The sequence below is a fragment of the Myotis lucifugus genome, unplaced genomic scaffold (genome assembly GCF_000147115.1).
Source record: "Myotis lucifugus unplaced genomic scaffold, Myoluc2.0 scaffold_53, whole genome shotgun sequence".
NCBI classification, from domain to species: domain Eukaryota; kingdom Metazoa; phylum Chordata; class Mammalia; order Chiroptera; family Vespertilionidae; genus Myotis; species Myotis lucifugus.
Window position 1 is genome coordinate 1349036 of NW_005871101.1, and position 16792 is coordinate 1365827.

Genomic DNA, 16792 nt, shown 5'->3' on the forward strand with positions numbered 1-16792 from the left:
GTGGTGGGCAGCGGGCTGCCTGCCTCCATCAGCTCAGTGTAGGAGGCTGCAAAGTCGCTTACAGAAAGATTGCAAGGTGTGTGTGCGTGGTGGGGGCTGGGAGGCAGGAAAACAGTGGGAAAGGATGCTGGGAATGTGACAAGGAGTGAACTAAAGGTAAATGAGAAGCCGGGCTGCAGCGCCCATTTGAGGTCAGGAGCAGGGAACGATGGGGGTCGGGTTTGTTAGAAAGAGAAGGCAAAGGTAATCTTGGTTCTAGAGATTTTCAGGGAGAGTAGCCTTGGGGAACAGAGTATCCCATAAGAGTCTGGGCTCCGAGGAGGAGGGAGGGAGCCGGGAGTCCCATGGGTGGGAGACCAAAGGGAGAGGAAGGGGGAAGAAGCCACGGAAAACCTAGCCTACTTTGCAGTTTCACGGAGACTATTTCCGAGTTGTTGTTTTTGCTGCAGATGGTGGGGTGGAACAGAAAAATAGGTTAGTGATTGGTCTTTTCACTTAAAAAATACTCAGGAAGTTTTGATGACTCAGTAATGAAAGTGGTATTGTTTTGAAGTGTGAAGCATACAAGGGAAATTTTCTTTCTGTAATTGTTTCTTTCACTGGGTGATTTTTCAAAAAATATATTTTAAAATGGCAACGTTTTCCACCTGTGAAAGATATATCTTAATTAGGGAAGACGTTATTTCTACCCCTACCTCGGCTCAGCAATAATAGGGTAGATTTCTCCTTTGATTTTGGATCCTCCTCTGAGAATGCTTCAACAGATTTCTGCAGGCCATTCTCCCGTCACACCCATTATAGACACGCAGTCTGACATGGTTTCACCAAGTCACCCAGTGAATGACTGGTCGGTAGGGCCAGTCTTGGAATCCCAGATATTAAAGGTTAGTCCCCAACTAAAATTATAATAATATTTAAAAATTATGATAAACCCTAAAACATATCTGGAATTTCTCAGAACCTCTAAGTTAGTGTTTTAAAAGATTTTAAATGGAAGATGGATCAATTCCATTACATTTGAGAAGATGTAGTCATAGTAGCTTAAAATCCAATGATGCATTTAATAGTGTATTAATAATTAAACTATCAAAAACATATAGAGATACCACCCTTTACACAGCGCTTCCAGGTCTGCACTAGTGCCCCAAACCATTTGAAAGCCAACATGCTTTCACAGGGTGCATGAAACATGCCACCAAGGTTGTGGGTTGATTTTAGTAGAGAGTTTTATAGAGGGAAATTCTCGATTTCATTGCCATCTAGTAGTTACACTAACATTTCCCACCTGAATAATGCCTAGAAGTTTACACAGCTGTTTCGCATGTGTCCATCACAATAAATTAGTTATTAGCATTATACCTCTTTTACAGATGTGGAGATGGAACAGCAAGTGAAATGCAGTGGTTTCCAAACATTTTTACAGCCTAGCAAATTCTAATTAAGAAGTCATATATATAAAACGCATGGGCCAAACGTACCTCTTACCTACCACACGTTGCTGGGCCAACCACTCCCAGGAGGTTCTCTGATGCCCAGTTTGAGGACCATCAGTGCAATTTGAAAAACAAAACAAAACATGAGTTTTAAATTTAGCAAGCCTAATGTTCAAACCTGACTATGGGTACGCTGATGCATTATTTAACACCCCCCCCCAATTCTAGTTTACAATTTGTAAAATGGAAATGATACTATTGTAGTGCTCCTTGCACTATAAATTCCCAACCTTAACCTTGACTCTATCTTTGTCTCCTTAAGTGATTATCTCAAAGTGTTGAAAAAATAACTTGAAGAATCTAGGTCTTCGGCCACGGGATCTCTGGCTTTTTCTCTTCTATTGTGTGACTGCAGATTATATTCTCAAGCAAGTCCAGATGCCTTGCCAGTGGCACAATGTCTTCTCCTAAAGAAACAAAGTACTGTGCGTGTCCTGTTGATAGTGGCCTCCTTGTGTAGGGAGAGCAACAGAGTGACAAATCGGGAAGAAACATTTAAGGCATGTGTTCCTAACCCAGGTCTGAGACTCCTTTGTAGACCTCCAGAGGTCCACAAATTAATTTAATTATGGGTAAAATATTTCAATGTGTTCAGATACACATTTTTCTTGGGAGCTGCTCCATAGCTTCAAAATTATCAAAAACGTCCATAAAGTAAGAGAAGGTCAGAACGCATGGACTAAAGTGTCCATGCCTTGACCATGGACTCTGATGTTCCTTTTACAAAAAAAAGCCAGAGGTTGTTATCAGCTCTTCCAATCTGTCCAACAAAGGCCTGGGATTTCCCAACATTAGTGAGCATAAGAATCATCTGAATGTAACAGCAAAATACAAATATGACAGGGTATTAGATGATATTAATATTAGGGAATGATCATTATTTATGTTAGATGCAGTTAAAGAAAGCTTTTCAGTTAATGTAATTATGAACATGTGTGAACTTACCATAACATGTTGCTATCATTTAAGAAAAAAGGTCTTAGCAGGTCCATTGAAAGATTCACTCTTATTTTATAGAAAAAGAGACTGGTAAGATGTTCAGTATAGGACATTAAGAAGAAGACTATCTAAAGTTCACGAGATCCTTGATTGACAGCCAGCGAGGTGGGTCAGTACTAGTTTCCAGAATAAGCCTGAATCTCATTAAAATTTATCAGAAAAGTGCTTAAGAATTTTATCACGAATGTAAATATCTTTGCAGAAGGTGGTTATGAATTACATTATGCAAAAATGTTCTGTTTCCGACCTGATTTGGGACAAATTTTCTTATTAATATGATAGTGGCATTATTCTTCTGCCTCTCCCCCTTACTTATTGGAAACAACAGATGTTTGTCCCCAACAGTTTATTCTAAATTGAAAACAAGAATGAAAAAAATATGAGTTTAAAATTACATCTTCTATTTATTTATTTTGACTATTAATTTCTATTTTCTTTATTTTTCCAATTTTATTGAGATATAATTGACATATAACATTAAAGTATACAATGTAATGATTTGATACATGTATATATTGTGTAATGACTAGCACAATAGTTGAGTTAAAACCCCCATCACTTCACATAATTACTATTTTTTGTGTGTATGGTGAGAACATTTAAGATTTATTCTCTTAACAACTTTTAAGTATATAATCCAATATTGTTAACTATAGTCACCAAGTTGTACATTAATCCCCAGAATTTATTCATCTTGTAACTGTAAGTTTATACCCTTTGACAAACCTTGCTCCATTCCCCCACCCCCAGCCCCTTACAACCACCATTCTACTCTGTTTCTGAGTTCAGCTATTTTAGAGTCCACATACAACTCAGATTATACAGCAATTTTCTTTCTCTGTCTGACATTTCATTTTGTATAATGTTCTCAAGAACCATCCATGCTGTCACAAATGGCAGGATTTCCTTTCTCATAGCTGAATGATTTTCTATCTATCTATCTATCTATCTATCTATCTATCATCATCATCTATCTGTCCTCCACATTCTCTTTATCCATTCATCCATAGATGGACACTTATGTTTTATCCACATTTTGGCTATTGTGAATAATGCTGCAATAAACACAGGAGTGCAGATACCTCTTGAAGAACCTGATTTCATTTCTTTTAATCAGATATTTTATTTGCTTGTTTGGTTTTTGCTATTGAGTTGTATGAGTTCCTTATACATTTTGGATATTAATCTGTTAACAGACAGTTTGAAAATTTTCTCCCATTCTGTAGGTTGCCTTTTCATTGTGTTGATCATTTGTTTGTCTGTCCAGAATCTTTTTAGTTTGACGTAGTTCTGTTTGTTTATTTTTTGCTTTTGTGCTTGTGCTTTTGATGTCATATCAAAATGTCATTGCCAAAAGCAATGTCAGGGGGATAGTCCCTATGTTATTTTTTTTTAAAATAGGAGCTTTACAGTCTCAGGTCTTTAGTAAGTCTTTAATCAGTTTTGAGTTAATTTTTGTGAATAGTGTAACATAGGATTCCAATTTCATTCCTTTGCATGTGATCATCCAGTTTCCCCAACATCATTTATTGAAAACACTATCCTTTTCCATCGAGTATTCTTGATGCTCCTGTCAAATATTAGTTGTCCAAGTATGCAAGGGTTTTACTTCTGGGCTATCAATTCTGTTCTATAGGTCTATGTGCCTATTTTATGACCATAGTATACTATTTTGATTACTATAGCTTAGTAATATAGTTTGAAATCAGGAAGTGTGAAGCCCCCAACTTTGTTCTTCTTTCTTAAGATTGCTTTGGCTATTCTATGAAAAATGTCATTGAAATTTTGATAGGGATTTGTGTTGAATTGATAGATGGCTTTGGGTAGTATGGATGTTCTAACTATTAATTCTTCTGATCCATGAACATAGAATACCTTTCCATTTATGTGTCTTCTTCAATTTCTTTAGTAAAAATCTTAATAGCTTTCATTGTACAGATCTTACACTTCCTTGGTTACATTTGTTCTTAATTATTTTATTGTTTTCAATACTGTTATATACTAGAGGCCCAGTGCACGAAATCCGTGCACTGGTAGGGTTCCTAACGGCTGTCCACTGCCTGCCGGATACTCCCTCCCTTCCCCTGGCCAGCCCCGCCCCCTGGTCGAACTCCCTGACAAACTCCTGGTCGAGAAGACAATTTGCATACTATGCTTTTATTATATAGGATGGGATTGTTTTCATTATTTCTTTTTCAGATATTTTGTTCTTTGTAGATATCTGTTAGAAACACGACTGATTTCTGTACGTTGGTTTTTGTATCCTGTCATTTTGCTGAACTTGTTCATTAGTTCTAACGGGTCTTATGGTGAATTCTTTAGGATTTTCTATATATAAGTCATAGCAACTGCAGAGACAATTTTACTTCTTCCTTTCCTATTTGGATGTCTTTAATTCCTTTTCTTGTCTAATTGCTCTGTATTATGTGGAAAGTAATGGTAAGAGTGAGCATACTTGTCTTGTTCCAAATTTTAGAGGAAACACTTTCAACTATTCACTGCTGAATATGATGTTAGCTGTGGGCCTGTCATATTTGCCCTGTGTTATGTTGAGTTATACTCAATTTATAGAGTTTTTATCATGAAAGAATTTTGTTTTTGGTCAAATGCTTTTTCTGTATCAACTGAGATGATCATATGATTTTAAAATATATATATATATTTTATTGATTTCAGAGAGGAAGGGAGGGGGAGAGAGAGATAAAAACATCAATGATGAGAATCATTGATCGGCTGCCTCCTGCACACCCCACACTGCCCACACTGGGGATCAAGCCCGGAACCCAGGCCTGTGCCCTGACTAGGAATTGAACTGTGAACTCCTGGTTCATAGGTCAATGCTCAACCACTGAGCCACGCTGGCTGGGCTGATCATATGATTTTAACCCTTCATTTTATTAATTTTTTTGTATATTTTTTTGTTTTGTATATCACATTTTTCTTTTTGATTTGGGTATGTTGAACCATCCTTCCATCCCTTGGTTGTGGTATATGATTATTTTAGTGTGCTGTGGAATTTTTTTTGCATTTATATGTATCAAGGATAGTGGTCTGATCTCCTTACTCATTATTGGTCTATTCAGATTTTCTTCTTAATGATTCAATCTTGGTAGGTTATATGTTTCTAGGAATTTATCCTTGCGTCTACATTACCCAATTTGTTATACTCCTCTCTTTCAAAATTAATAAACTTAAAAAAAATTGGAACAGTTTTAGATTTGCCAAAAAGTTATAAAGGTAATAAAGATTTTTTTATATACCCTTTACCCAGTTACCCCCACTGTGAACATCTTCGTTAATCTGGTACATTTGTCACAAATAAGGAACTGATATTGGCACATTACTACTAACTAAACTACACACTTTATTAGAATTTTGCTAGTGCCTTTTTATATTATATCATGGATAACTTTTATCAATATAATTTTTCACTGATGTTAGCCTTGATTACTTGGCCAAGGTAATGTTTACTGTTTGCTAGGTTTCTCCACTGTAGAGTTACTTTTGCCCCCTTTCACACCCTATGCTTTGGAAGCACATCATTAAACACAGCACACACTCAAATCCCTCACACTCACCCTTTTTTGAGATACACACTGAGGTGGCATGACATCAAAGATTTATTTGAAAATATTTTAGCAAAGAAAAAGAAAGCATGGGGAGGGGAGATAGATAAAAATAGCTATGATGATATGCTGATGACTCTAGAAGCTGGTGATATAATAATAGAAGACAAAGAATTTTAAGCAACATTTTGGAGCTCACCAACATTTATAAATGTCTAAACCGCTGTCTGACCAGCTCTAGGATCCTTTTTTTTTTCTCTTAACAGCTCTGTCCCTTAATTCCTTCCACCTCTGTCAACTCTTCTGACTTATGTGCATTTCATCTGTTTCATTATATTTATTTATGTAATTAGATCTTGTCTCTTGTTGATATGGACTGAATGTGTTGTTGTCCTGTCCCCCATCCCACCCCCCAATTTATATGTTGAAACCCTAACCCATAAGTTGATGATATTTGAAGGTGGGGTCTTGGGGAGGTGATTAAGTCATTAGGGCAGAGCCATTATTATTGAGATTAGTGCCCTTATAAAGGAGACCCCAGAGAGCTAGCTTGCCCTTTCTGCCATTTGAGGATACAGTGAGAAGGTGGCTCTCTATGAGGAAGCAGGACTCAGTAGACAGTGAATCTGCCAGCACCTTGATCTTGGACTTCTCTGCCTCTAAAACTGTGAGAAATAAGTTTCTGTTGCTTATAAACCTTTAAGTGCATTCTATTTTGTTATAGCAGCCCAAACAGATTGAGATCATTGCAGAGCTATAATGAACTCCCATTATTCCTTTGGCCTAACCAAGTAAAGGTCTTACCCATCAAAGATATTCAATAAATATTTGAGAATGAGAAAAAGTCACCTGGGAGGGTGCTTGTTTAAAAGTGAAGATTACTACCCGGCCTGTGTTGCTCAGTGTTTGAGTGTCTACTCATGAACTAAGAGGTCACGGTTCGATTCCCAGTCAGGGCACAAGCCCGGGTTGTGGGTTCAATCCCCAGGAGGGAGCGTGCAGGGGGCAGCTAATCAGTAATTCTCTGTCATTGTTGATATTTCTATCCCTCTCTCCCTCTCCCTTCCTCTCTCTGAAATCAATAAAAATATATATTTTTTAAAGTGAAAATTCCTGAGCCCTGCTCCCCCAGTATTCTGGGACTATACAGGTTAATTAAGCCCTCACTCCACCCCCTTTTAATATAAGTAATATAAGTGCCTCACAGACAACACTTTTAGAAACACTAAAGTATAAAGGCAGAGACCTTCTTGATGACCCCTGTATTCAATACATTTTTTGATGAATGGATATATTAACAAGTGAATTTATACTTTTTGTGAATGGATGAGAAATGTGGTTTTCATTAGCAGCTTTTGACAGTCATAGCTGTGGAACTATTAGTTTGTTCTCAGAAGCAACTAGTCATGAAAAATCATAACAAATATTAAAATGTGGACACTTAGAGGGTGCAAAAGACTTGTCCAACATTTTCTGGCTGCAACGTGGTTAGTTCTGTGTACCTTTACCAGCTTCTTCATGGCTGCTAATTGATTAATTTTATAAGCACCATTTCATTGCGGGCATTGAGAAATAGAGCTGAACAGGGAAAGTTTCTTGTGTTCCATAGTGGAAAAGAAAACGGACAATACAGTGTCTTAAGTGCTATACCAGAGATAATGCGTTTTCCAGTGCAGACCTCACAAGGCATCCATGTCATTAACATGTAGAGAATGTGTTAAATCTCTAGAGAGGTTTGGCCTCTGCCTTCTTGGGTCAACCAATGAAAACAACTCCCCATTTCTTGTTTGGTTGCCTGGGTTCTTTGGCTTAAAGAACCCACTCAGACAAGCTTCTTGGCTCCACTTTTGGCACTTCCTCTTACAGCAGAGCCAGTATCAGGCATGGCAAACCCACTCATTTAGCTTGCAGCTCTCAGACAGCCCACACATTAAGGGAAATACGATCAGTTGTGTACTTTACTTAAGATAAAAAGCACAACACAAATGGATGATATCTGAGGTGCAATATTGTACAGTAGAAGGAACAGTGGATCAGGAATCTGAGAGGAAGCAATAACAGTAAATACAACCTTGCTTTTTTTTTTTTTAGTAGTACAAAACCTTCAGTTCCCAAAGCCCTTTCCTGTGCTAACTCTGTGACATTGAATAAGTCACAGAAGTATCTCTGAACCTTGGTTTTCTTATGTGTAAAATGAAAGGGTTGAACTTGGTTATCTCTAAGGTTCCTGCCAGCTTTAAAAGTCTGGTAAAAAATTTCATCTACCCTCAGACTTTATGTAAATATCCAACTGGACTACTTTCCCCTTCTCTCATGTCTGGGCTATTTCATCCCTCTCCCAGTTCTGAAATAAAAAACTGAGAACTATTTTATGTATGGTGTGGCAGGGGGAGCTTAAAATGGGAAACAAACAGGATATAGTTCTATAGAAAAGTTACGTAGGAAAAGTAAAACTAATTGAGGGAGCAAAGCACCATAGGCTTTTGACATGGTCTAGACAGACATTAGTAGTCAGAATAGATGCCCTTTTACCATTCCTATTACAGTTTGTTTCGTCATTGACCAGACATGTATGGAATGCTTACTGTTGCAAACACTAGGTTGGATTCTAAAAATATTGAGGGAAAAGCAAGCTGAAAACTCCATTATTCATCTAGAATATAATTAAGCTTAAAACTGCGTTAGGATTTAAGGAGATCAAGCAACTTCCAAAAGTAATTATAAATAATTAAACTTTTACAATCAACATTGAAGGATTACAGTTGCATATTAAAATTTCTGTACGTATTTATTGTTAGGAATTTCTCAAAGAATGAAAACAGAAAATGCTGTTTTGAAAGGGTGTGCCAAAATTTTTGGTTAAAATAGTTTTCTGTATTTGGGGAAAGTATAATACTGGCATCTACACTAATAAAAGAGAAAGATGCAAATTGACTATACCTTTGCGATACCCACCAGCCAATCAGGAGTGGGTATGCAAATTAACCCAACAAAGATGGTGGGTTAATTTACATACACAGATGCTTGCATCATCGCCATTGGGACGATGCAGGCCTTCCCCACCGCCCCAGCTGCTCCAGGCCTCCGGGCAGCATGGGAAGGCAGAAAGGCAGAAAGGCATCTCTGGCCAGAGCGAAGGAGGTGCCAGCAGCCAGGGGAAGGAAGGCCCATTGTTGCATGAATCTTCGTACAGTGGGCCTCTAGTTTACAATAAAGTGTTGTGCTTGTCTTTGGGCTTAAAAGGTGCTAGATAATTAGGAAAACTGCTCTGAACCCATTTTATACAAGAGATGTAGTCACCTGGCATTATTCTTCCAAGGGTAACTAAGTTAAACAAATCTATCTATCTATCATCTATCTATCTATCTATCTATCTATCTATCTATCTATCTATCTACCTACCTATCTATCTATCTATCTATCTATCATCTATCTATCTAAAACAAGATATGAGAACTATAAAACAAGTGTTACTTTCCTTTTTCTATTTTGGGATTTGATCTCAGGCAGTTCGACTCCAGGATCACACTCTTCAACTCAGATCATACAGCATGGAATACAGTATGTTACATTTCAGGCTCCTAAACACTTTGAGATCCAGCATGGAAAGGGAAGGAAGAAAGAGTAAGAGGGAAAATAAATTGAAAAGAATATGAATGCTACCAATGGACAGAAATGAGGTCTCTGTGAGTCTGAAACCAGTGGTAATGTTAGCAAAGGCCACAAGGAAGTGAGGAGGCTAGGGAGGTAATTGGACAATGGGAAATGGGAGTTTTACTTTCTAAGGCAGAGATGTTTAAGATGATAATAAATTTCTGGTTGGGTCCCTGGGAGTACATTTAAGTGCAGTAAGAGACAAAGGTCATACTAGTGAAGAAGGTCCAAGAACTGTGAATTACATATTTAAATAAATCTGTGTCATGAATATTGAGCTCTCCTAGGAATGTGGATTGAGAATGTGGTATCTATGAGTGCTACCTTTTGGAAATTATCAAGCTTTACCTTGTGGCCATTTCAAATTTGTCAGTTTCCTATGGCAGATTTGAAAAGCATGTATATTCTTAGTTTACTGGGGTTGTTCTGCTTTGCTTTTACACACCGAGAGCTTCTGTCTTTTAATCAGGGAACATATTCACAGGTTCTGGGGATAAGAACATGGACATCTTTGAGGCAGGGGGAGGCCTTAGTCTACCAATCACAATCTACAAAAGCCAAATGGATGAAGACATGTCTTTTATAATACACATTCTAGTTATTATTTGTTCTCTATTTTATTGAATTCAAGTTATTCTTCTGTTTTTCTACTCAAGTATTTGTAATTGTAAACATCTAATTTATATTGACCTATATGATGATCCTTAAATATCTATCATGCATAATTGACTTCCATTTTTCTGTATGTGTTTAGAGATAGTATCTATATACATCTCCAAATAAGACAAGACATTTTCTCCCCTTCCTTTCCCTTTACCCTCATGATAAGATCATTTAAGTTTTAGGTTGTCTTTATATCTTTTTACTTTATGAGTCAGCAATGGTAAAGACTTCATTAAAAGTTTTAATTATATTTTCTGGAACAGGAAGTATTAGTAGCAAAGGTGGCTTAAACAGAATGAGAAAAACTTATGTCACATAAAAAAAAGTTCAGGTCATTCTTAGATTAATTTAGTGCTCAATGATGTCATTAGGGATCCAAATGCTTTTCAAGTTCTGCTTTCTTTCTCAAGCTCATCCTGACCTGGTAGGAGGATGGCTCAATAGCTCCAGCTATTATATGGGCACACAACCCTGTCTGAACACAGTGTATTAGTTATCTATTACTGCATAATCAAGTGGCTTGTAATAATAAAATTTATTACCTATCATGGCTTTGGTGAGTCAGGGAGCTGGAATTAGCTTGGTTGGGTGGTTCTAGCTCAGGATTTCTCGTAAGGTTATAGTTAGAGACAGGAAAAGCTTGACTGGCCTGGAGGATCCACTTCAAGGCAACTCCATCACATGGCTGGCAAGATGCATGAATGTCCTTAGGACCTGGTGACTAGGCTCTCAACTGGGGGTGATTTTGCTCTCCCAAAATCAGATTTGGCAATGTCTGAAGATATCTTTTGATTGTCACAACTGGGCATCTAGTGGGTAGGAATCAGGGATGCTGCTACACATCCTACATTGAACAGGACAATGCCCTACAACATGAATTCTCAGGCCCCAAATGCCTGTAATGCTGAGGCTGGGACACCTGCTTAGAGTAAGTGAACCAAGAGAACAAACTTAACCCTATTTTGGAAGTCTGTGTTGGAGGATCTACATAAGGATGTAAATACCAGGAGGTGAGGCTCATTCGGAGCCATCTTGGCTACCACAGGCAAGAAGCTTTTCCTGGTCCTCTTCTCTTCTATTTATTTCCTTTTCTTTTTTCAGTTTTCAAGGCAGAAAACCATTCTTATAACGCCCATCAGCCTTCTCTTCACTTCTCTTTAGTCAGTGTTGCATGATATGTCTACTAGTAAACCAGTCATTAGGAGAGAGGATAGCATTACTCTGATGAGTTTAGACCAGTTACCATTCACTCCCTCTGGAGTTTGGGAGAGCTCATGTTCTTTAAACACTTGGAGGATAAGTTCTCAAAATCAGAGTTTTGTCAGTCAGGAGGAAGAGAATGACTTTGAGTGGGTAACAGAGTATGCTGCCATTGCTTACTATTATCTCTTATATCACAAGTTTTCTTTTTTTATTCAATTTTTTCTTCAGTGGAATACATTTTCCAATAATTAAGAAATGATCAATCATTTAAATCCTTATGTGTGTGAAAATATGTCATTATTTTGTACTTGCTCTTAAAAGTTAGTTTAGTTGGGTAGAGAATCCTAAGTTAAAGCAATTTCCTTAGAAAACTCTGCTCCATCGTCTACTAGCACCCATTGTTGCTCATGAGAAGTAGGTGACCTGGTAAGAATTTCCTTTTTTATCCTTGATGCCTTGATGCTCTGAAATTCCATCAGGATGTGTTCAAATGTGGTATTTTTTACTTATGCACTGAATAGGAGCTTTAGCCTAAGGAGACTAGAACATTTTCTGTAATTTCGTTGAGTATTTCCTTCCATCCATTCTCTAGATTTCCTAGTAGATGAACATCAGAACTTCTGGATTTATTTTCCATATTACTTACATTTTTTGTCATTGCTTTAATTCTTTCTTTCTGCAATCCAGGAGAAAACTGAACCCAATATTCTAGCTTACTCACCTTCCAGTTCATCTTGAGTCAGAGTAGCATGTTGATTAAGAGCCTGAGTTCAAAGCTTGTTTTAGCCATTTATTAATGTTTCTTTAAGGAAGTTAATGAACCTTTGTATTCTTCAGTTTACTCATCTGTACAATGAATATACTAATAATATTGCCTATTCTGGTATAAAGGTTAAATATGTCAGCATATGAATGCATAGGATGCATAGGAGAGTGCAGCATAGTAATACCTATTATTGTTCAATCTATTCATTTAAAAATTTAGTAAATATATTCTTATATAATCCTCTTATGAGTTTGTTTTCATAACCTAATCGTTTTATGAATATAATATCCCATGTTATCCCTCTGATGATAGAAATAATATATAGAGTTTAAAGCTTCTTCTTGCTCTGCTAAAAGTAAATGAGTTATTTCTTGATTAAACTTAGTGCCTCTCTTTCATAGTAATAGATTCCCACAAATGACTGGCGATTCTTGGTTGTCTGCTCATTTAGTGTTTGGAAGTCTCATTTGCCTATCTGCTGTGCCGATTATTCTAATTCTGAGGCTTGTTTTGCTGATTGTGGTGGGAAGGGGAGAGACAGCACATGGTGCACGGAAGGGGATGTAAGCAGTGTATCTTCAGCAAGTTTGAGTTTCACCCCATTTTTCCTGGCAATTGGTGAGCAGCTCCAGAGGGTTATACTGTCTCCTTGGACCAAGCACCCATATTCACAGAGAATGGGTGTCAGTGCTGGAGGTGAACACATCCACCTGCTGATTCTCATTATCCTGCCTAATTTCCTGCATATCACTTATCACCATCTAGAACAAGCTTATTTATTGATTATTTACAAGGTTATTATTTGCCTTGGTGAAGGCAAACCTCCAGGACCTTGAATTGTGTCTTGCACAGAGTAAATGTGAGTATTTGTTGAATGAATGAATGAATGCCATTCTTTGGCTACTCACCACTCACCATGTTGAAAGTGCTTGCTCCTTATGGCCATTGCTTTTGAACTCTCACTCTGGTCCCACCTTATATAGTGTTGTGGTTCTACTGGTGATCCAATCCTGCCTGCTTTATATAATCTAGGAAGTCTCTGAATTGATGGACCACTGAGGCTGTCTTTTTGTCTTCTAGAATGCTAATAAATTTTAAAAAATACATTCTGTGTTATATTTAGGGTTTTGTGGTGACAGAAGATGTACAGAATGTGCTTTTAGAAGCTCCACAAGCAGTGTTACTGATTTCCACAGTGTTTATTTTAGTTGGAGCATGGATTTGACATTAAATGACATTGAACTTAATATAGAGAACATAACCTATTAGGGATTCTCTTTCTTTTTTTAAAAAAACATGCTTTTATTGATTTTAGAGAGGAAGGAAGAGGGAGAGATAGAAACATCAATGATGAGAGAGAATCATTGATTTGTTGCCTCCTGCATGCCTCCTACTGGGGATTGAGCCTGCAACCTGGGCATGTGCCCTGACTGGGAATAGAACAGAGACCTTCTGGTTCATAGGTCGACTTTCACCGACTGAGCCATATCGGCTAGGCTCTCTTCCTTTTTTTATAAATATTTGTAAAATATTTTAAAAAATTTCAAATATACAAAAAGATACAGGAAACAATATAATGCAAAGCTATTAGGGTAAAGATTTAGCAATTCCAAATATTTAGTAATATTTACCTGAGGCCTTTTAAAAAAATAAACTAGACATCATTGTTGGAGCCTCCTTTGTGCCTTCCCATTCAATTTTTCTTCTTCCTTTCTCAGTATCCTGAAGTTGATCTGTATCCTTCCTGCCTGTGTCCATGCTTTTTATAGTTAACTACATATTTAGACAGATATAAACAGACTATCGTATTGTTCTGTGGGCCTTCAAACTGCACATAAATGATATCAATTGTTTCAATCCTTCAGAATACATCAAGAAGAAAAATCTCACTTTTGTCAAGTTCTGAAACTAGGAGCAGGCCTCAGGATAGAAGCCTGTGGCCGGCAGTGATAGCTAGCTAGAATTTAATGATGTTGCTTTATTTTCCCATTATATTTATTTTAATGGCTTCCTTCTATTTTTTAGCAAGTGTTGCTAGCTTTCCATATTCAGTAGTCTTTTATGTTTTCTTTTAAATTAAATGTAAAAAAAGAAGTGCTGATTTAAGGGAAATATTAAGTAAATGTTAACAGTACAGGAGGTACAAAGACATGGCCAAAAACCCCCCATAAAACTTAGGAGTTTTTACTGAAATAGTTGAAATTTGATACACACTTGACCTAAAGAATAAAGTTCAAGTGCCTTAAGGGGGCATTTGAAGCTCTACCTGATCTGAACTCTGCTTTCTTCTCCAGTCCAGTTAACACTTCACCTCAGCACAAACTGCTTAGCATTTCTTCCTTCCCTTATCAATTGGAGGTGCATTGGCTATTGTAACCTCTCCTTTTATGGTATTTCCTGCAGCCAGCACCCCTGCCTTCAACCGACTCTCTCACCGTCCTACCATGTATTACCCTTCATGTACTGCACATATAGTTTCTAAGGTAATTCTAAATCCAAGGGGAGAATTTAGTGCCAGTATCACGGCATCCTCCTGGCCTGAAACAGCTCACTGTTTATGTAACACCTGAAGGAAAGATCCATTTGTGATGTTTCAAATAAAGCCTGAGGTCTAAAACGCAGGTTCTCCCTGGGGAAAAAAAATGTTTATCTAGTTTTAAATATTTGGAGTTTTAGAAATAATTCTGTTCATAAGGTTCAATGCTGGATCTTAAATTAGTAATTTTCTTTCAACACTGAGCCAATACATGAACTTGTCATCTAGTTTAAAGGCAAAAAAAGGGACAAAAAGAGGAAAAAATAAGGACACTGACAGGAAACGAGAGGTTTTTATGCCATTTCGACATTACTTGGTGACTTACTGCACACCACTTATTACCTCCAGCTAGGTGATTTTATTAAAAAAATGAGAAATCAAATGAAGCGTTTTGCATATAACACATTTAAACATTTGATGTTTGAATGGCAAAATCTCCTAAACTCTTGCGGCCATTGAGATGTTGGAAAAATTTTCGTTTCATGCTCCACGGTGCATATCAATAAACACAATAAGCGCATACGGAACGCTGTTTGTCTTCTAATGTCTGCAGGCGTGATGAACTAACTGCACTGGCATTCACTCACTCACTAATTCACTCACTCACTCATTCATTCATTCATTCATTCATTCACAAGCCTTATTCTGAAGCTAGTATTCACTCTGCACGACTGAAAAACCCTCAGTGGTTTTGGCCAGGGGGAAATTCTCTCAACAGAGGTGCAGAGAATGCTTCCGAAGCTGCTGCTGTATTTGGGGGAAAGTTCAATTGTACCGTTTCTTCCTATGTATTTCCAGCGGCCGCGGCTGGAGAGGAAGAGCCGTGCGGGGCGACCGAGGGAAGTGACTTCACCCCCGTGATCACAGAGTGTCATCTTTACCACCGTAAACATTCAGCCTTTCAATGCAAAGGCGGGCGGAGTGAAATCCCTCTCTGGCCGTCCATCTCGCTGGTGACATCTTACCCGCCAGCCAAACTTTCTCCATCCATCTGGGCAGGTCGGCCGCGGGAACGCTGCCTGAAAGGGCAATGCAGGGTCCTTGGCGGCGCGTCCTGCCTTACCCACGGTTGCCTTTGGCGTTACCAGAAGCATTCACGCTCTGGCACTCAGAGAACAAGCTTCTCGCTTCTATTCGGTCGTTTCCGTCGGGGACTGCGGCACCGGCAGGTCCTGGGTGTGGCGATGCCCAGAGGAAGCTCAGATCCCTCGCTGTCCTGCTTCTGGCAAACCTTCCCAGCCCCGAAGCGGCGGGTGACCAGCCGCCCGGGACCCCGGGGACCGCCGGCGGACCAGACCCGGCGGCCGGGGCGCATTGCCCAGACGCGAGGCTGGGCGAACCGTGCCAGTGCGCCTCTCCCCCCGCCGTGCGCGGCCGGAGGCGGATCCCCTTCCCCGCACACAAGTCCTTATATGCACCGGTTGCAGCAGCCTGCGTTACTCCGGCCCCACCGATAATTAATGGGGGAGGGAAGGGCGTCGCTTTTTGCCCCCCGGCATTTTTTTTTCAGTGCTGGAGCATTTGAACCCTTCCGAGAAACCGCCCAGAGGCGATTGAATGGCCGTATTTCCGTAGCGCACGGCTTGGACGCACACAAATATGTGCATCCAAATAGCCCCGCTCCCCCTGCGATAAGCCGCGTAGGGCTCAGAAACAGCTCTTCGGTGCAGCCGGATGAGCCCCGCAAACGCCGGCGGAAGGGTGTCTTCCCCTCCCCCATCCACGCTGGTGCAGAGGGACCGGGTCAGGAAGCGTGGCCTCTCCCGAGTCGGAGACCACGCCTCCTCCGCCTCCCCCCCCCCCCCCCGGCTTTACTCCTCCCAAGAAACGGGTATAAAAAAGCCTGGGTGGTTCTCCACCCCCACCCCCAGGTGAGTGGGGGAGGTGGAGTGTCTCAATATAACAACCAATG